This window comes from Sorex araneus, chromosome 1 (genome assembly GCF_027595985.1).
Source record: "Sorex araneus isolate mSorAra2 chromosome 1, mSorAra2.pri, whole genome shotgun sequence".
In the NCBI taxonomy this organism is placed as follows: Eukaryota; Metazoa; Chordata; class Mammalia; order Eulipotyphla; family Soricidae; genus Sorex; species Sorex araneus.
Genome location: NC_073302.1, coordinates 446603825 through 446625960, shown reverse-complemented (window position 1 = coordinate 446625960; position 22136 = coordinate 446603825). Strand labels below are relative to the sequence as shown.

The 22136-nt window shown below is 41.7% G+C and overlaps 1 pseudogene; it reads right to left on the bottom strand.

Annotated features, from left to right (window-relative positions):
* Positions 1 to 1482: 1482 nt before the first annotated feature.
* On the bottom strand, positions 1483 to 2367 carry LOC129403241 (GTPase IMAP family member 7-like; annotated as a pseudogene).
* Between the last annotated feature and the right edge of the window lie 19769 nt (positions 2368 to 22136).

Genomic DNA, 22136 nt, shown 5'->3' with positions numbered 1-22136 from the left:
GAAGTATAGAGTTGGAATCTTCTAGTTGTCTATTCCTATTACCTCTTGCTGCAGGGGGCATTCTGTTTGTGCTAAGTTGATGTTGGTAGCCTTGTTCCAATTCTAGAATACTTCCTTACTCTGAGGCTATCCTCCTGGTTTATGTGAGGAATCTAGTGATGACTTAAGGCTATGCTCTCTTTACAAGGAGTTTGTGCAACTTCTATTGTTCAGTGACAGCTTTTGTGAGGTTGGAATCAGCTAAATGACTATTTGGCATAGAGTGATTGAAATGGCCAGGGTGGTTTTTTTTTTAATTTTTAAAATTTTATTGAATCACCATGAGATAGTTACAAGCTTTCATGTTTGGGTTACAATCTCACAATGATCAAACACCCATCCCTCCACCAGTGCACATTCCCCACCACCAGTATCCCGGGTATACCCCCCGTTTCCCACCCTCCCCCTGCTTCTAAGGCAGACAATATTCCCCATACTCTCTCTCTCTCTCTCTCTCTCTCTCTCTCTCATTTTGAGCATTATAGCTTGCGACACAGACACTGAGAGGTCATCATGTTTGGTCCATTATCTACTTTCGGCATGCATTTCCCATCCCAAGTGGTTCCTCTAGCCATCATTTTCTTTGTGATCCCTTCTCTATTCCATCTGCCTTCTCCCCTCCCCTCATGAAGCAGTCTTCCAGCTATGGGGCAATCCCCCTGGCCCTTGTATCTATGGTCCTTGGGTGTCAGCCTCATGTTATGCTACCCTACACTCCACAAATGAGTGCAGTCGTCAGGGTGTTTTTCAAAGAAATAGGTTATACAGTGTATCATGTAAGAAAAATCACAACTTGGATCGCGATAGCAGCCACAGATGTGGCAGGTGGCCACGCCCCCTTCGAGGCCATGCCCCTGAGATACAGGCCACGCCCCCAGTAATCTCTTGGGACACTGGGTGAAGTAGGCGGGGTCAGGATGGTTGGAATGAGTACCTGATTGAGTATTGCGGCATTACGGAGGATCAGAGAGGCGTGTCCACGAAGCGCAGGAGGTTGGGGGTTCCAGGGGAGCCCCCCGTTGCCCGGGAGCCAGTGGGAGAGTGTCCCGGGGGTCGGTACATGGGAATAAAATAAGATTTTAAAAGTCTTGTTGTGTTTGGGAGAATTAAATTTTTTCTTTTTTAGATTTATTGATATCTTCAGTAAAATACACATTTGGTAGAATGTTCAAGGATGCAGGATGGATGCAGACAGTCTATTACCTTTTGTTGCCTTATTCTCAGAAATCTACTACAGATATTAACTTAATATTGGGTCAGTGAGTAAAGCATGTCAATAAAGAAAATTCACTTTAATTTTAGAACTGTCTTAATTTTAATTTTAAAATTCACTAAAATTTTAAAAAATTAAAATATTTAATTTTAAAGTGAACTTTAAAACTCACTTTAATTTTAAAATTAAAATTTTAATTTTAATTTATAGGAGATAAACTGAAAATTACATTACTTCTTAAATAAAGCCAATAATTTTGAAAATCTGTTACTAATCATCTCTAAAACATCACCAAGTATGTTCATCCCAGATTCCTCCCTTATATTTCTTATTCGGGCAGCATGTTGCTCTTTTAGAAATTTTATTTTTTCTTCCTTTTCTTTCTGTGACTTAGTCACATATTCTTTTTCTACTAGTTGAATATCATTTTCCAATTGACTATCAAAAATTTTGATCAAGGTCTTTGCCTTCTGTTTCAGCCTTTCCTCTACATCCTTGTATATGTTATCAGTGAAGCAGGCATTGTTGAGGATCATTTTCTCTACCAGCTGCATCAGCTCCTGCACCTGAGCTTCCTTTTCATCTTTCGTTGTTCTGTTGCTGAAGGCACAGCAGCGGCCCCCACACTCCTTGACCATGTTTTTTAGACTCACATCAGCTTCATCTATGAAGTCCTGTAGGCTTCTGTCCCCCAAGTCTTCTTTGAGAGTCTACACGACAATCATGTGTCTGGTGACCGACTCCCCAAAGAGAGCCTTGACAATGGTAAAGACTTTCTGATCTTCCTCTGTGTAACGGCCCAGCTGCAGCACCAGGATGATGGCGTGAGGGCCGGGGGAGAAGAGGATGCACCTGCTGATCTCCCTGCAGGTGGTGTCCAGCTTTTCGTTGGTGTCAAAGAGCCCCGGGGTGTCCACGACGAGGATGTTCCTCCCCTTCCATTCCCGGAACGCTTTCTGGCATTGCGTGGTTACAGAGTGGGCAACCAGCTTTGAAATAAATTTGTCTTCCCCAAGGATGGTGTTGGCTGTGGCGTTTTTACCACTTCCAGTTTTCCCAACAAGGACAATCCTCAGGGTATTGAATTGACGGTTGTCCAACAGAGAGTCACTCATGGTCCACGACAGGTGCTGCACCTACACGGCACTTGACCTGAAGAATAGAAGGAGAGATGAAAATGGTCCATCTCGGAAGATAGAATTTGCAATCATCCCCTTTTTTATTTGTTTTCTTTCCTGAAATTGTCTTTAATATGCAGACATCCCACACATTCTGTGAAATTGTGAAATATTGATCCCCAAAGTTAGACAAGTTTTCACCAACCAGGAGGTGCATACATGTCTCATGTTGAATAATGATACCCAAAAAATCCCTAAGGACCAGGAGATAGTACAGCACTTTGGTTCCTGGTGCCACAAACATTGCCGGGTGCAGCCCTGGACTGTGGAGCTGAGCAAGCCACCGTGGCCAGGAGCAGCCTCTGTACTGAGAGCCCAGGAAGTGTCTCATCCTTGAGCGCATGCACTGAACCACCAGCCCAGTTAGTCCAGAAGCATCAGTGAGGTACCTAGGACTCCTGAGCAGCTCTTGGGAGGTCCCACCAAAAAAATCACTGAAAATTATTAGACTAAAAATTCATTCAACTTTATTCACTGTAATCTAGTTCAAAAACAGTAGGGTGGTTCAATATTGGAAAATTTTTATAATGCAATATATTCCGTTAATTGATTAAGATTACCTAGATGATCAAGATTAAAATTACCTAGATTACCTAGATCATAAAATAAAATTGAGCTCCAGGCACTATCTCAGAGCATCAACAGCCTTGATCCAGAGACATAGCAGTGAATCCCGGAAGACAGCAGTCACCAGAGATATCTCTGGACCCCATACCAAGCCAATTCCACCCGGGCTTCTCAGATGGAGCGGATGTGTCCTCTCCGCCTACTCCAGACGAAACTCTGATGGTCATGAGCTTCCAGAAGCAAAACCCAGGTATGTGGGTTCCAGACTAAGACCCCAAGCCACATGGTGCAGTGAAGACGGGCCATCTTTTCCCATCTCCCCACCTACTTGGGGACTTGGCTGTCACTGTCTCTGGGTATCATCTCAGCACAGCAACGGACTTGACAGAGACTCATAAATGAATCTCAAAATGGATTAGCTACCTACAGAGATGTCTCCAGACCCCAACCATTTACAAGTTTAGAATCTCAGAAGTGCAGTGCATGCCAGCTTTTGCGGCTACACAACCTCTCATGATGTTCATAATAAGCAATAGAAAATAAATTATATAGCACCTGCCCCTGGCAGCCAAGTTTGAATGGTAGTGGGAAAATTCGAGCAAACCATAATGCCCAAAAGTAGAGAGAGAGTCTTGGGTGAATTGTCTGCCATAGAGGCAGGGAGAGGACTAGGATGGGGGCAAGAGGATACTGGGGACATTGGTGGTAGAAAATGTGCACTGGTGGAAGGTTGGGTATTCAATCATTGTATGACTGAAACTCAAACATGAAAGCTTTGTAGCTGTACCTCATGGTGATTCAATTAAAAAAAGAAAAAGAAAAGAAAAAATAATTGAGCCAAATCAGTTTAATATGTTTCTGTGTAAATCACTATAAGATTGATACATAGGATTAATCAACAGTTCTCTATGAAATTTTCTAAATATGTAAGTTAAAAATTGTATACTTTTTTTCAGAAGTTACACAGTCTAGTAAAAAAATACATGAGGAATAATATAAATCAGTCTGGACAGCCAAGAAAAAGAAGCGCAGTGAAGAAAAACTAGCTGCTGACAATAAGGCATTCTGATTTCTCTCAATAAAGCAGCAAGATGCTGGTGCTGCAAGAACAGAGACTGAAAGTCAGAAATTGAATAAATCGTTTCCCCCATATTTATTTCTGATTCTGCCGGTTCCTTCATGCGTGAGGCTCATCCAAATGTGGGGAGAGGGGCCTTGAGCATGGCTGTGGCTAGGCTCTGGAGGTCTTCGGCCGCCAGGAGCTCTGCTCGGGGTGGGGAGGGAAGCTGGAGCCCATACCCTCTGAGGAGGCCCCGGGGAAGACAGCCAGGCGTAAGGGCAAGAAACTCTCTGTGTCACTCTATTCCGGGAGCTTACTTTTAAGTCTCTGGATGCTGGCCGTTGAAAGGATTACACGGTGCCTGGGGCAGTCCCTGAGTGTGAACACCTAGCTACTGGGAGATGGGAAATCTGGGCGGAGGAGGCCCAGTCCCAATCTGAGCAGCCTTGGAAGTCTCAGCCCTGGGTCCCACACACCTGGGTTCCTCTGTTGGTTTCTTCATGCGTGAGGCTCATCTGAATGAGTGGAGAGGGGCCTAGAGCATGGCTGTGGCTAGGCTCCAGAGGTCTTTGGCCACTGGGAGCTCTGCTTGGGATGGGGAGGGAAGCTGGAGCCCATCTCCTCCGAGGAGACCCCGGGGAAGACAGCCAGGCACACGGGCAATAGACTCTCTGCCCAGGTGTGTGACCCGGGACTGAGACTTCCAAGGCTGATCGGATCGGGACTGGTCCTCTTCTGTCCAGATTTCCCATCTCCCAGTAGCTAGTGATCACACCCAGTGACTGCCCCTGGCGCTGTGTAATCCTGTCAATGGCCAGCATCCAGAGACTTAAAAACAAGCTCCCAGGGGCGGAGCGATAGCAGAGCGGGTAGGGCGTTTGCCTTGCACGTGGCCGACCCGGGTTCGATCCCCGGCATCCCATATGGTCCCCCCAAGCACTGCCAGGAGTAATTCCTGAGTGCAAAGCCAGGAGTAACCCCTGAGCATTGCTGGGTGTGACCCCCCCCCCAAAAAAAAAAGCAAAAAAAAAAAAAACCAAGCTCCCAGAAGGGCGCAGCCACTTTGTGGCCGCGCAATATCTTATAGCCTACTTCTCCCTCTGGGAGAACCCTGCAAACTACTGGGAGTTTCTTGCCCACATGGGAGAGCCTCGCAAGGTCCCCATGGTGTATTAATATGCCCAAACCAGTAACAAGCTGGGTCTAATTCCCCTGACCCTGAAAGAGTCTCCAGTATGGCATCGATGAAAGGATGAGTAAAGAGAGGCTTCTAACATCTCAGGGCTTGGGCAAATGGAGACGTTACTGAGACTGCTCGAGAAATTCAACAATCAATGGGATGATGATGATGATTTCTGATTCTATCTAATTGTGTTACACTTATATTCACTGGGGCAGCAATGCACATCTGTAGGAAACAAGCTTCACCAGACACCTTTAACCATGACTAAAAGGGGAAATTGTGGGAATGAGCCAGACATATAGGACAGTAGGGAGAGCACCTGTCTGACACACAGTAATCCTGGGCTGGATCCCCAGAACCCCATATGGTTCCCTGATTCCTCCAGGAGTGACCCCTGAGAACAGAGCCACGAGGAAGCTCTGAGCATCATCAAGTGTGGCCAGAAATCTCCAACAAATTGTGTGAATGTCCTTTTTTCTTTCAAACCCTAAATAGATTTGAATGTAAAATGTAAAAATGACTCCATATAAATAAGAGAAGAAACAAAGGTAAAATTTTGGTAACTTGGATGTGAGGAAGTATTTCTAAAATATGATATCGAGAATTAGAAAGCTTATAATTTGGATTATATCCAATTATAAAAATTGTAATGTGGAAAAACATAAGCAACATAAATTATAAACTAGAAAGAATGTTTTGTAACTCAAATCAATATGGGGAATTTTTTAGGTAGATACTATAAATGCAAAGAAATAATATACCAACACTGTGAGAGAAAATAAAGTTACTCTGATGGGAAGACATGGTTGGGAGAGCTCAAGAATCGACACTGGAGCTAGATTGACTTGGAACTGTGTAGTTTGCATAATTATACAAAAAGAATTCAATAGAATTCAAGTAAAAATTAAAAGCAAATGAGAAAAAACTAATTATATTTTGAGATATGGATTGCCTCAAAAGCATTAAAATGCAATTATTCTGTTGCCCATCACCAGAAAATATGTACAAAAAAAGACTTCAAAAATTCTTAAATAGTCTGTGTATGTGTGTGTGAAATTTTTTGAAAAGGCTTAAAGCAAGAGATCCCATTAATAATGTACATCCTTAGTTATCTTCAAATGCCATTTCCCAAAAACTTACTCAAGCTCTTAGAAGCAAGTACTGATTCCAGGTCAGGGTCAGGAAACATGAGTTAAACCTAGATCAGATTTAGGTCATACAGAGTTCCCACTGTAGAATGACATTACTTTGTCCTCTCCCCCTTGCCATGAGGAGCTTGTCCCGGTTTTTCCCGGAGTTTAGGCTTACCTCAGTTTCACCCATCAAGGTGTTCCCAAATCTCTCCCATTCCTTTGTTAAGCTGTAATCGCTTCTCTATGCTCTCTTCCCCAAAAAGAGTTAATCAGCTTCTCCCCTTAATCTGGCTCTGCTAATTTGTGAGGTCAGACCTTCCTAGGATACTGAACTTATATTATAAGTTAATATTGCCTTTGTCCTCTCCTTATGCCTTTTGAATAATTTACTTTAAAGCAATGTCCTTTTTGTACAGACACAAGAAGACAATATTATGCTTTTGTAACTTGGGACTTAATTGGCTTCGAATATTATTCATTCCCGGGCATCTGCTTTCTCCACTTAAGCCTCAGTTGCCCTCAGTTCCTAGCACCCCAAAAGCAGGGTCCCGACGAGGGATGGGATGGATCCAGGGCAAGCGGTGAGTTATGTGCTACCCTGGCATCGAGATGGGCCTGGCCAAAGTGCCTAATTCTTAACTATAAGTTAAGAGCTTGATCATAGACAAATGCTGTCATGATCCAAAAGTAGTGACGAGACTAGGACCCTGCTAGGGATAGGAAAGACTGATCTGGCCTGAGCACTGTAGTCTGAGATCGAGATGACCCCAGGAGAGCAATTCTATAAGCTTTAATGCATTTCTTATTGTGTCCATACAAAATGATTAATATTATGAATTCTTATATGTTTTCTGGCTGAGGAGAGGAGAAACACACTCATGGGACTCCACCCTTGTGTGGATCCTCCTGCTGAAAGAGAGTCAATCCTAGGAGAAGCATCCCCTGAAGGAAATGAACTTTACCCTATTGATTGTGACCACACCTATGTGTACGCCCCAACCCCCTCACGCTGGAGGGATTTAAGTAGGATGTAAGAGTGGGTTGGGGGGCAGATCCAGAGATCTAGAGAGAGATTGAGAGCCCGGAGAGAAGCAGAGAGAATGAAATAAACTGATTGAGCATCCAGTTTGGCCTTCTTCCTTCCATCGCATGCCCTTGACCAACAGCTACACACAGTGGTTCCAGGGCACTGAACGTGGGCGGTGAGACAGAGCCACTTGGAGAGTCCGCAAGTGCACATGCCTATTGGCGTGCCTTAGTGATGGTGGAAAAGGCAGTTCAGATAGAGAAGAGAACGTCAAGTAAACTCTGGTTGGAGGACCCGCTCGGGAGGGGAGATGCGTGCTGAAAGTAGACTATAGATTGAACACGATGGCCACTCAATACCCCTATTGCAGACCACAACACCCAAAAGGAGATAGAGAGAGAACAAAAGGGAATGCCCTGCCACAGAGGCGGGGAGGGGGGTGGGATTGGGAGGTGGGAGGGATACTCTGGGTTCACTGGGGGTGGAGAATGGATTTTATGAGGGAAACACAAGTATGAAAATGTGTAAATCTGTTAATGTACCCTCATTTTGACTCACTAATTAATAAATAAATTAAATTAAATTAAAAAAAACGATGACCCAACCTACCGGAGCCAGATAAATACCTCACTGGTAGACCTCCACTATCTCCACTACCCAGCCACCACCATGCTCCAGGACGCTTCAGAACAGCGTGGACATGGTGGCAAGCTCCCTGTGGTATGTTTAATATGTCAAAAACAGTAACAATGAGTCTCACAATGGAGACGTTACTGGTGCCCTGTCGAGCAAATTCATGAGCAATGGGAGGAGAGTGATAAAGTGATTTGATGGGCTTTAAATATGGTCTGAACCATGGTAGCACCAATAAGGGCTATTGGAGGCCACCCTAAAAGCCTCCAACCCTCTCGGAGAGCCCTGCAAGCTACCAAGTGTACCCCACCTGCACGGCAGAGCCTGGCAAGCTACCCATAGTGTATTTGATATGCCAAAAATAGTAACAACAATGGGACTCATTTGCCCGACACTAAAAGAGCCCCCAAAATGGCAGAGTTAAGAAGGATGAGCAAGGGGACCCTCTGCGCCTAAAGACTTTGATTCCAGAGACCTAACACTTTCGGGCATCCAGCACAGCTTCTAATAACAATGCACTGGGACTGCAAACTAGGCTTCAGCCCTGTGCTGCCCGGGGGTGGAGTTTTTTCCTCCCCACCCTGTCTTCCTGCATGGAAAACGGCGGCGGCGGCGGCAAAACAGCAGAGGCAGCAACCGCATGGCAGGCGCCATCTTTGAGAATCCTAACCCAGAGGTATTTGATTTCTACACTTGGGGCTCCCAGGGACTCATGGGAAGAGGGTGTAACCAGCACGCCCTCGGCCCAGATAAATTCCGAGCTGCTGAGAGGGAAACGGACCCTCTGCGCCTAAAGACTTTGATTACAGAGACCTAACACTTTCGGGCATCCGAAAGCAGCTTCTAATAACAATGCACTGGGACTGCAAACTGGAATATGCAATTTCTGGTAGAATTTTCCCTGGACTTTATACAGAAATCCAAAACCGCTGACGCGTCCATGCGACTTTAACATCTATAATTGTCAGCTATGTGAAACGGTTCCTTTTGAATAGGTCTGACTTGGGGAGGAAACTCCAAATAATAACAGTAAGTTTTTGTTGAAATATTGAAGGTTATTAATGTAGCAGTCACCTCTCTGGACTGTGAACTAAGCAAAAGCCCCACGCTGGCCGTTGCGGCGTGGCATACACCATACTATGAGGCGTGGGATGGGGGATGAGGGTGAAAAAAAAAGGGAAAGGAAAAAGGAAAAAAAAGAAGAAGAATAGTTATGTGCTTGTAGCAGTGGGGCTCCATATCTCTTCATTCCCAGCAATGAAAAACTAATTATCAAATGCTTCCTTGGTAGTAGGTCTGTCTCTCTTGGGTGGAAACTCCAACAACTATAGTGAGTTTTGTGTTGAAATATTAATGTAATCAAGGTAAAGAGCAAATGAAGTGAAATTCATTAGTTATACAGTAGGGGGTAGGAGGTGGGGGCGGGGGTATACTGGGGTTTTTGGTGGTGGATTATGGGCACTGGTGAAGGGATGGGTGTTTGAATATTGTATAACTGAGACATAAACCTGAGAACTTTGTAACTTTCCACATGGTGATTTAATAAAAAGTTAAAAAAAAAGAAGGATGAGCAAGGTATTGTAGCCACACGACCTCATATTTCTTCATTCTCATCAATGGAAAACAAATTATCAAATGCTTCCTTTCCAGCAGGTCTGACTTTGGGGGGGAAACTCCAAACAATAGTAGTGAGTTTTTTGTTGAAATAGTGAATGTAATCAAAGTAAAGTGAAAGTAAAGTGAAATTTATCAGCTACACAGGTGGGGCGGGGCGGGGGGCTGGGGAGGTAGGCGGGTGAGGGGGGAGGTTTACTGTGGTTTTTGGTGGTGGAATATGTGCACTGGTGAAGGGATGGGTGTTTGAGCATTGTGTAACTGAGACTTAAGCCTGAAAGCTTTGTAACTTTCCACATGATGATTCAATACAAAATTTAAAAATAAAAATAAAAATAAATTTAAAAAAAAAGAAGGATGAGCAAGGAGAGGCTGATAAAATCTGAGGGACAAACTAGACTGCCAAAACAAAGAAAGACTAAAATGACTGTACTTTCAGCGCACATATGCTGGCATCAGAAGCATTCATCAAGGACCTGATGGTACAAGAGCAGAAGATCAGGTATGACATCATTGGTCTGACCTAGACAAGAAGGCATCAATCACATCATGCCAGTTTTGACACTGGAGAAGAACTGTTCCTTGGAACATGTGACAACAGAGTTGCTGGTGGTGTAGGTGTCCTTGTCAACACGAACTTGGCCATAAGCATTAATTCATTCAAATGCCTGAAAACCCGAATTGGACGATTATGCTTGAATAGATGTGGCTCACTGCCGGCAGTTTCTATCTTCGCCATCTAGGCACCAACATCCAACTACAATGAAGAAGTGGAGAAGTTCTACGTGGAGCCGGATAAGTTCTATAAAGAAGACCACACCTTCTACAAGATTGTTGGTGATTTTAATGCCAAGATGGGACCGAGAAGGTCACCCAAAGAACTCCACATTGGGTCCCGTGGACTAAAATGGAACGAAAAGGGTAAGAGACTATCTGAGTTCATCATGTCAACCAAGACCTTCCATGTAACTCACAGTTCCAGAAGGCCAAATCTAAACGTTGGACATGGGAGTCTCGCGGTGGACAGTTCCACAATGAAATTGACCACATTCTATTCAATCAAAGGTTTTGCCTCACCGATGTCACTGTTGTCCCAAAATCCCAAACGGGATTGGAACACCATCTCCGTGCAAAATTCTACTTCACCGAGCGGGAAGATAGGACTGCAAAGTTTAGGTTTAAGGAAATTATTTAAAGCGACATTATTGATATTTTCAAATCCTGAGTGTAGAACTGCTAAGATACTTACATAAAAAGTCATCAATGTATTTTACTTTTCTTCCACCAATGAATATTCAGAATTAATCTAGTTAAGGGAAAAGGCAGAGTGTGGAAAGATAAAGGAAGTGTAGACTTGTCCACACTGCAGGTCTTCTACATGGGAGCTGCTCATTTAGGAGAAGCTTTCCCTTCTATTGAACTTAGAGTTTGATATTGAATTCAATGTCTTCACTGAAAAATGTGACAAAATTAATTGGGAAGGATGTTTCTTTTTTAATTTTTATTAGTGAATCACTGTGAGGTACAGTTACAAACTTATGAACTTTCCTGTTTGCATTTCCTTTACATCCTTCCAACAGTGCCCATTCTCCTCCACCAATGTTCACAGTACCCCTCCCACCCCCCCACCCTAACCCCCACCACCCCACTCTGCCTCTGCGGCAGGGCACTCCCTTTTGGTCTTTCTCCTGTTGGGAGTTGTAGTTTGCAACAAATATATTGAGTGGCCATCATGTTCAGTCGATAGTCTACTTTTAATATGCAACTTTCAACCCGAGTGGGTCCTCCCAATATTCTCTACTAGGTGTTCCCTTCTCTATCTCTACTGCCTTTTTCCCCAGCATGTGAGGCCAGTTTCCAAGCTGTGGGGCAGACCTTCTGGTTCTTATCTCTACGACTGTTGGGTGTTAGTCTCCCTTTCTGCTTCTTTATATTCCACAGATGAGTGCGATCTTTCTATGTCTGTCTCTTTCTTTCTAACTCATTTCACTAAACATGATACTTTCCATGTTGATTCACTTATATGCAAATTTCATGACTTCATCTTTTCCAACAGCTGCATAGTATTCCATTGTGTAGATGTGCTAAACTTTCTTTAACCAGTCATCTGTTTTTGGGCACTCCGGTTTTTTCCAGTTTGTGGCTATTGTAAACAGTGCTGCAATGAACATACAAATGCTGAAAAATGTGACAAAATTGCAGATGTCATTTCTACTATACCTTTTTTCTTCTCCGGGATATATTCCCAGGAGTGACACTGCTGGGTCAAATGGGAGCTCAACTTCTAATTTTTTGAGCATCGTCCATATTGTTTTCCAAAAAGGGCTGAACCAGTTGGCATTCCCACCAGCAGTGAAGGAGAGTCCCTTTCTCCCCATATCTGCGCCAACACTGGTTGCTTTTGTTGTTTTGGATGTGAGCCAGTCTCTGTGGTGTGAGATGATATCTCATAGTTGTATTGATCTGCATCTCCCTGATGATTAGTAATGTAGAGCATTTTCTCATATGTCTCTCAGCCATTCGGATTTCTTCTTTGGGAAAATTTCTCTTTATTTCATCACCCCATATTTTGATCAGGTTGGCAGTTTTCTTCTTGTTGAGTTCAACCAGTGCCTTGTATATCCTTGATATCAACCCTTATCGGATAGGCATTGGGTATGGGAAGGATGTTTCTTAGGAAATAAACTTATACGAGATATTCATCATGAATAAGTACCTAATAGAACCTACCAATTGGGTCTTAGATGGAAAGAGTAAATCTCTTCCATCCTTTTCTCTGTGGTTACCCTCTTATTCTCGGATTTGATTCCTCCGTCCCTCTCAGAGAGCCCAACAATCTACCAAGAATATCCTGCCCCCACAGCAGAGCCTAGCAAGCTCCCCATGTCGTGTTGGATATGCCAATAGCAGTAACAACAAGTCTCACAATGGAGACGTTACTGGTGCCCTCTCGAGCAAATTGATGAACAACAGGACAACAGTGCTACAGTGCTACTCTCTTATTTAATCACATACTTATGTATTGAACATCTTTTCCATGAAGGACATTACTCTAGAAAAGAACCTCAACATCTGGTCACTTCTTCCTCAAACTGAAGTTTTATATGTTTCAGTGGAGCATGGGAGCAGGATTCTGGGGTACTTTGCTCATGTTGATTTCTGATAGAATTTGAAACGTGTCACAATACTATCACTAGGGTATTTATCTAGATGTTTTAGAGGGACAAGAAGCCATGGATCCTATCTGAAAGCATTGTCCCTTATAAACTGTGGACCTGGGGACTGGAGTGATAGCACAGTGGGTAGGGCGTTTGCCTTGCATGCGGCCAACCTGGGTTCGATTCCCAGCATCCCATATGGTCCCCCGAGCACTGCCAGGAGTAATTCCTGAGTGCAGAGCCAGGAGTAACCCCTGTGCATTGCTGGGTGTGATCCAAAAAGCAAAAAAACAAAAACAAAAACAAAAAAAACCTGTGTACCTAAAAGAGTTATTCAGACTCACTCAAAGCTAAGCTCCTGCTGGCCACAAGTTGTTTGGGAGTAGCCTTATATGTCCCTGTGGTCAGGGTATATGAGGACAGCTAATAAAATAGACTCAATGAATAAACCTTATTGGCACAACATTGGGATACTTTTAAAGATGCCCTGGTTTATTCATGAGCAAAGCTTCTGATCATTCTATAGATCCAAGCTTGACCACTTGAGGCAGGATAATATGGTTGATAGAGTCTCAAACTGGTGGAAAGAGTGACTGATAGAATTTAAAAGTACACTTATGTTTGAAAACAAAAAGAAACTAACTAGGGGCTGTTTCTCATTGTGATGTTAATCTAAAGATGACGCACCAGAGGAATTCCAGAGATGTTAACTCAGGTTAGAGATTGTAGTCACTTCCACACTTCTATATACACAGACCATGCTCAGCCAAAGCACACTTGAATAGTCATTTGATAAATATAAATGGCAAACTACATAGTTTCTCATAAGTCTTCAAATGACAAGTATAAAATCACTAACTCCTACTATAATAAAATCATGTGTCTATTTCCCTAATGATTTGTTTGTGGAGTGTGCAACCTCTTTTGATTTTATAATTACTATGTGATCAGTCGGTAACTAGGAAGAATAAAGGCATAGCAAACCAGAAAGTCTTAGTTCTCATAACTGGCATAGTCAAGAGAAATAAATGTATCTCCAAAAATCTATTTTTTGAGGGTCTATTCAACTTTGAATTTTCCCTAATACTCACTCAGTGTCTAGGGCCATCAAAATCAAGAGGTTCTGCAAGATGCACGGCTGAAGAAAGTGTTATTTAAGAATCTGCATGCTTCCTTTCTGATTGCCTTCCTAAGTAAAGATGTGATAAAAAAAATAAGTATTCTTGTGTCCAGTTATGACCAAAGCACTTTGTAAGAATATAATTTCATTTAGGTTTTATAACAAATTACATCTAATTTTCATTTTTCATAATTCACCCAATTACACTGGGTGCTTGAGTGTGGATTAACTGTTAAAGAGAGAAAGTTTGTCCAATTCACAAAGTCAGAAGTTGAGATGTAAACTCAAACTGAAGTTTCTAAAGGCAGAAGCTTTTAATCAAGATGATATTTGCATCTTGATTATATTAACTATAAAATTGTATTATAGGGGGCTGGAGTGATAGCACAGCAGGTAGGGCGTTTGCCTTGCACGCAGCCACCCGGGTTCGAATCCCAGCATCCCATATGGTCCCCTGAGCACCGCCAGGAGTAATTCCTGAGTGTAGAACCAGGAGTAACCCCTGTGCATCGCCGGGTGTGACCCAAAAAGCAAAAAAAAAATTGCATTATATTCTCTGTTATTTGGAATCAAGGAATAAACATGTTGTAGAAGGTGGTAATGATAATAATGAAATCATCATCTTTGTCATTACCATAGTCCTCCTCCCCTTTCTCCTCATAATTATCATCATCACTGTCATCTCTAGAAAAATCTTGAGATTTACACTCCGGCTCTGGGTCTGAGTCACTAAAATATTCAAACAAGGACACGTTGGTTTCCCTGAATATCAAGAACCATACATGACTGGCTAACTAGTGGATGAATTATGGAATGGGGAATAGAAAGAGGAATGATGGATACATTGCATTGTTAATGGGAATGTTTTCACTGCTGTAAGCATACATAACATTATACTTTTAAATATATTCTAATTTTGTGCAGCTTATTTTATGGCATCAATGTTTATTCATATGTGGGGGTAATGAAAAAGTTGGTGTTTACTACAGAAAAGTCAAGAGCTCTACTACTGAAGTTTATCACCAGCCAACAGTAGTTGTGGCCTTTTTAAATTGAGTCACTTTTGTTTCTAAAAGTTTTTAACATATGTTATGTTGGTACTCCTTAGCAAATATTTTTGCAAGTTAGTTGTCTTTATATGAGATATAAGCATTTTCTATCACGTTGCACTTTGCCCTTTGTTTAATCATTTCATTATTGCTTAAGATATAGATATTGCTGACCATTTTTTATTTCTTTCCTTATTGCTATATATATTAATATATTACTCATAATATTAGTTCCCTTCCTTGTAACTGAAGACCTACTTCTCATGTTTTTATTTCTTTATTATATGCCAATGTTCACAAAAGTTCAAATTGTAATACCTGCTTTAGCTGCTTCACATAAATTTTGAAATTATTAATATCTGTAGTTCTGAAAACTTTATTATGTCTTATATGAAGCAAGAGATAATTAAAATGTCTTCAGCATACTCTGGGTTCTTTTCAGAAAGTATAAGACTTTTACCTTAGATCTTCAAAGATGACACACAACTGAGCAACCGAGTGGAAACAGATAAACAAATGGGACTATATTAAACTGCGAAGCTTCTGCACCGCAAAGGATACAGTGACCAGTATACAAAGGCAATATATAGAATGAGAAAGGATATTCACCCAATACCCACCTGATATGGGGTTGATATTAAGGGTATATAAGGCATTGGTTGAACTTTAAAAGAAGGAAACATCCAACCCCATCAGAAAATAGGGCGATGAAATGAACAGAAACTTTCTCAAGGAAGATATATGAATGGCTAAAAGGCACATAAAAATTCTCTTCATCACTAATCATCAGGGAGATGCAGATCAAAACAACTATGAAAAACCACCTCCCACCAGAGAGACTGGCTTACATCCAAAAGAGCAAAAGCAACCGCTGTTGGCATGGATGTGGGGAGAAAGAGATCCTCCTACACTGCTGGTGGGAATGCTGACTGATTCAGCTCTTTTGTAAAACAACATGGTCACTTCTCAAAAAATTAGAAATTGAGCTCCCATTTGACCCAATATTGGTATTCCACTTCTGGGAATATATCCCCGAGAGGCAAAAAAGTACAGTCGAAATGACATCTGCACCTGTATGTTCATCGCAGCACTGTTTACAGTAACCAGAATCTGGAAAAAACCGAATGCCTGAGAACAGATGACTGATTAAAAAACTTTGGTACATCTACACCATGGAATACTATGCAAATTTCAGAAAGGATGAAGTCATGAACTTTGCACATAAGTGGGTCAACATGGAAAGTATCATGCTAAGTGAAATGAGTCAGAAAGAGAGAGACAGAAATAGAAATATTGCACTTATTTGTGGAATATAAAACAACAGAATGGGAGACTAACACCCAAGAATAGTAGCAATAAGTACAAGGAGATTTGCTCCATGGCTTGGAATCTGGCCTCACATGCTGGGGAAAAAGACAGCTCAGATAGAGAAGGGCACACCAACTAAAGTGTGGTGGAGGATCCACTTGGGATGGGAGAGGTGGGTTGAAAGCAGACTGTAGATTGAACATGATAGCCACCGAGTACCTCCATTGCAAACCACAACACCCAAAAGGAGAGAGAGAACAAAGAGGAATTCCATGTCACAGGGGCGGGGTGAGGTGGGGAGTATAGGATAGGGGGGATGAGAGGGACCCTGGGGCCATCCGTGGAGGAAAATGGTCTCTGGTGGAGGGATGGGTTCTCGAGTATTGTATGACTGTAACACAAGCATGAAACTCGGTAACTGTACCCTCATGGTGACTCATTAATTAAAAAAAATTACTTTCACCTTAGGAAAAAATTATTTCATCTATTATCAAGCACATAGTTACACTGTGGTTTATAAATGTTCTCTCACACCTACAAAAATTTAGGGCATTATTAAGGAATCAAATGAGGACAACATTAATAAATGTTTCTGTGTACTGAAAACAGGTTACTACAAATTATGAAACAATCTATATATGTACATAAGCTTAAATTTATCAAACATATTAGTGAGGTCTTTGGATTAAAATGTTTAATTGAAAAGTTTACAATTTAGTTAGTATGGTTACAGTAGTGTAAAAATTTGTAATATTATTAATAAACAGAGTTTCTACACACCACCAACACCAAAGTGCCCTTGACCCAGCACTGATCTCAATTTACTTTGGTTACTCATTCCAGCAATGACAGAGATTGCCATTAACTCTGTCAATTTAGATGAGGGTTTCTTTAGTTTCTTATTTGGTTACTGACACCGAAAACACTACTTCAATAAGTGTCCCTCTCTGTGTCACACAGTTATTTAAGACCATTTTTTATCTTGATGAATAGGCCTTGGTAGGCAGCATGCCCTACTACACTGTTGACTCTTGCTTTCTCCAATCTTGAGTCTCTTGTGTACACTCTATGGTTTTCTTTATTATTTCAATGAAAAACTCACAACATTTTATAATTTACAAATGTATTCCCTTTTTTTTCCTTAAAGAATGACTGAAAGATCTGAATGGTTTCCATCTTTACCTGCTATTTACTGATGCATCTAATTTCAAAGAATATTGCCCGGTGCATATTAGTGAATATTAGCTGAAATTTTTTAATTAATTTAACATTTCATCCAATCCTCAGTGGGGATTTTGTGCTTTCTGAGTGCCTCTTGAGAAGCCCCACCATAAAAAAGAAAAAATAAATAAATAGCCCTCTTCAACTAAAACTCAAGGACATACAATTTGACTGGTTCAGTTATTCATGACTATAAGTGATTTGCAAAACAAAGCCACTAAATAAATGCTTTTGTTATATTTTATAATTTTCTCAGTCAATAATAACTGTATATAGGAACCGGCAGAGGAACTCAGGTATGTGGGACCTGTGGCTGAGACCTTCAAGCCTACTTGGATCGGGACTGGGCCCCCTCCCCTCGGCTCCCCAGTTTTCCAGTAGCATGGCAGTCACACCCACAAACTACCCCTGGCACTATAAAATTTCATCAACGGCCAAGATCTAGAGACTATGAAATAAAGCTCCAGGAAGAGGGTGACATAGAATATCCTGGAATGACCTCTAACATTCTAACCCACTGATGTACCAAAAGTAACACACATTTGTTTGGTTTTAACATACATTGACTGGAGTGATAGCACAGTGGGTAGGGTGTTTGCCTTGCATTTGGCAAACCCGGGTTTGATTCCTTCATCCCTCTCAGAGAGCCTGGCAAGCTACAAAGAATATCTCCCCCCCACAGCAGAGCCTGGCAAGCTACCCGTGGTGTATTCCATATGCCAAAAACAGTAACAACAAGTCTCACTATGGAGACGTTACTGGTGCCCGCTCAAGCAAACCGATGAGCAACATACATGCTTGTATTCTCTTATATAAGGGTTTAAGTGGCTCCAGAATAAAATACAACAATTTTCACACACTTTCCTTTCATTGTGGTGGGAATGTGTTCGGTGGTGGGATTGGTGTTTGAATATTATCTGTAATGAACTATTGTGAATGACTTTATAAAAATAAAATATATTTAAAAAAATAAAATAATAACTGTATATGCATTTTTACACCTCTAATTTATGTCTCAGGGTTGTTCCTTTTTTCTGAGGAGGAGGGGCACACCGCTTGGTGCTCAGAGCTTACTCCTGGTTCTGTCCACAGGGATCACTCCTGGTGGTGTTTGGGGACCATACGGAGTGTTGGGGCTCAAACCCAGTCAGCGGTATCCAAGGCAATGCCTTATCCATTCTAATATCTCTCTGACTCCTAGGATTACTTTCTCTTTGTATCAACTACCTGCTTTAGACATTCATTTAATGAGATTGTACTGAATGCAAATATCTACATTTCTTGTCTGAAATAGATTTGTTTATTCCTAATGTTTGATATATCGTTTGCCTGAGTGTAGAACTTTAAGTTGTCTGCTTCTTTTCTTTTTTCAGCATAATCCTGTGTTATTTCTTGGTTTCCTCTTACTGATAAGAAATGGCACATTACCAGCCATCTCTCTCTTCAAAATGTGTTCTGGAAACTTTTAAGGTGTTCTCTCTATCTCATGTCCCACATTTTTACTGTTTTATGGTAAAATGTGAATTTCCCCTCGATTATCCTTCAATGGGTTCATGCATTTTTTAGCCTTTAGCACAGCTGGGTGTGGCCCCAAACAACAGAAACAAATAAGTGGGAAGAACAACCAGGCACACAGAACTGGGATGCAGGAATCTCCAGTGTTGACGCTCGCAGCCAGATTCCTTTTCTTATAGTTCATTGCATCTACACTAAAAAAATGGCTTTGTTACTAGAAAGAGAAGAAAATGAAATATATTTGACTCCCTCTACCCATTGTCACTGTGCCACAACCTCTGTCTGGGTCCTCTGAACCCACAAAGCCTTCACCACCCATTCCCCTAACCCAGGACACACCCCTAAGGATTCCTAATGCCAACACTGGCTTTCATCATTTAGGTATGCCAAGGGCTCCAAAACTCTTCCTGCCCCATTGTCGCTGTGCCATAATCTCTTCCTGGGTCCCCTGAACCAAAGACAATTATGCTTTTAGGTCTTCAATAAAACTAGAATAAAATTACTTTTTACATGGCAATTCAACCCATACAAACCTACCATCTTCTGAGGGTTGTTGCTTTTAGTATCTTTCCTCAGATGCCTTCATTATAAACCACTATGCAAATGAATCTATTAAATATTCACTGTATGACCACCCATTTAGCATCTTAAGGGCACAATAATTGCAAAATTAACAGGTTGTAAGAAATAACAGCTTGCTGGAAAGTAACAGCTTGCTGGTAAATAGCAAATAAAATCAGATCTCAGAAAATTGGGAATCTGAAGCTCAAATTGCTGCATCCACAAATCTTTAAGAACAAAGGGGAAACAAAGAAATTCACCTGCTCTGCAGACAGGGACAAAGTCCTGACAAAGCTTCCAGTTCAGATAAAGGCTCAAGACTCATCAATGAGTAACTTAAATTGATGTTCCATGCGATGGCCTTGGGAAAAAAGCAATCACTGGAAGAAAACTCAACCAATTCAAAGATGTACTGATCCAGGCTATCAAGGATTCCATACAAATGTAGTTGAAGAAATGAAAAATGCAATAATAAGCCACAAAACATATCTCAATATGCAGGGACCTCTAGCAGTGATGTTGAAGAACAAATACTAGCCATGACTGACAATAAAGTGACAAAAGAAAAGAGAAGTAAACAAATAGAAGACAATGTAAGACTTGTGATAGAGAATAGCAAGAAGAATAATTTTCAAATCATTAGAATGTCAGGAGAGTAAATGGTAAAGGGGAATAATGGCAGGGAAAAGAAATAATAACCAGGAACTTTTTGATCTCTAGAAAGAGACACCTGAAAATATTTTAGAAACATAAAGATACAAATCAATAAATAATCTTGTAAAGCAAGTTCAAAACACATAGGAACCAAATGCTAAAATAAAGGGACAAAACAGACTATTTAAAGCAATAAAGCAGAAAACCCTAGTATCCAAGGGAGACAATATATTAATTGAAACAGAACTTTCACATAATATCTTACAAGTCAGGGAAGAGTGGGATTACATACTGAAAGTACTGAATGAAAAAAGTAGATTTTTAGAACCATATACTATGCAGCTGTTAGGAGAGATAAAGCCATGAAATTTTCTTATAAAATGGATAAACATGGAGAGTATCATGCTAAGTGAAATGAGTCAGAAAGAGAAGGACAGACATAGAGGGACTGCACTCATTTGTGGAGTATAAAATAACATCACATGAGGTGACACCCAAGGACAGTAGATACGAATGCCAGGGGGATTGCCCCATAGCTGAAAGACTGCCTCAGAAGTGAAAGGGAGCAGGCAGATGGAATAGAAAGGCGTCACTAAAAAAATGATGGCTGGAGGAACCAATTGGGATTGAAGATACATGCCGAAAGTAGATAATGGACCAAACATGATGACCTCTCAGTGTCTGTGTTGCAAGCTATAAGGCTCAAAAGTAGATAGAGAGAGAGTATGAGGATATTTTTGCCATAGAGGCCGGGGGAGAGTGGGAAAAGGGTGGTATACCCAGGGTATTGGTGGTGGGGAATGTGCACTGGTGGAGCGATGGGTATTGGATCATTGTGAGATTGTAACCCAAACATGAAAGCTTGTAACTATCTCATAGGTGATGCAATAATTTTTTTTTAAAAAGAACCATATAACCTGCCAAAGCTGAATGAGAAGGAATAAAAAAGTGTAAACAGATCAATCACAAGTAAGAAAATTGAAACAATAATAAAAATTTTCTCCCAAATCAAAAGTCCTTATCCAGGCCCAGAGACGAACCGAGAGCCGCGGCACAAGAAACGGACCCTCCGCGCCTATTGACTGTGATCCTGAGGTCTCCTAACCCATTTTGGCACCAGAGCGGATGCTTGCAGCCATGCATTTTGACTGTGAACTGAGCTACAACCTCGTGCAGCCCGGGGAGGGATTTTTTTTTCCCTCTCCACCCCATTTTTCTGAGCGAAAATGGCGGCAGCAGTAGCAGCCACGCGGTAAGAGCCACCCTCTAAGACCCCTCCAGCAGGAGGTAGGACTCTCTTTAGTGACGTAGCCTGTAGGTGGTCCTGGGAGGGGGGGCGTTCCCGGCGCGCCATCCGCCCAGAGATGAACCGAGAGCCGCGGCACGAGAAACGGACCCTCCGCGCCTATTGACTGTGATCCTGAGGTCTCCTAACCCATTTTGGCACCAGAGCGGATGCTTGCAACCATGCATTTTGACTGTGAACTGAGCTAAAATATTAGAAACCCAAAACCGCGCAGCCGCTATCGCGGCCACGCAGACTTAAAGTCTTCACTCTTAGCAATGAAGAGAAATTATTAGATGATGCCTATTCAGCAGGCCTGATTTTTGGGGAAAATTTCCAATCAATAATAGTGAGTTCTGTATGGAAATGTGGAATGTACTCAATATATATAGAGAATAATGGTAATATCATTAGCTACTTAGATGGGGGGTGTGGTGGGAGGGGGGTGTATTGGGGTTCTTGGTGGTGGAACGGGTGCACTGGTGAAGGGATGGTGGATTAATCAGTATTTGACTGTGACTTAAACCTGAAAGTTTTGTATTTTTTTTTCTTTTTCTCACGGTGGTTCAATAAAATATTTCTTTAAATTAAAAAAAAAAGAGATTAAGCACTAAAACA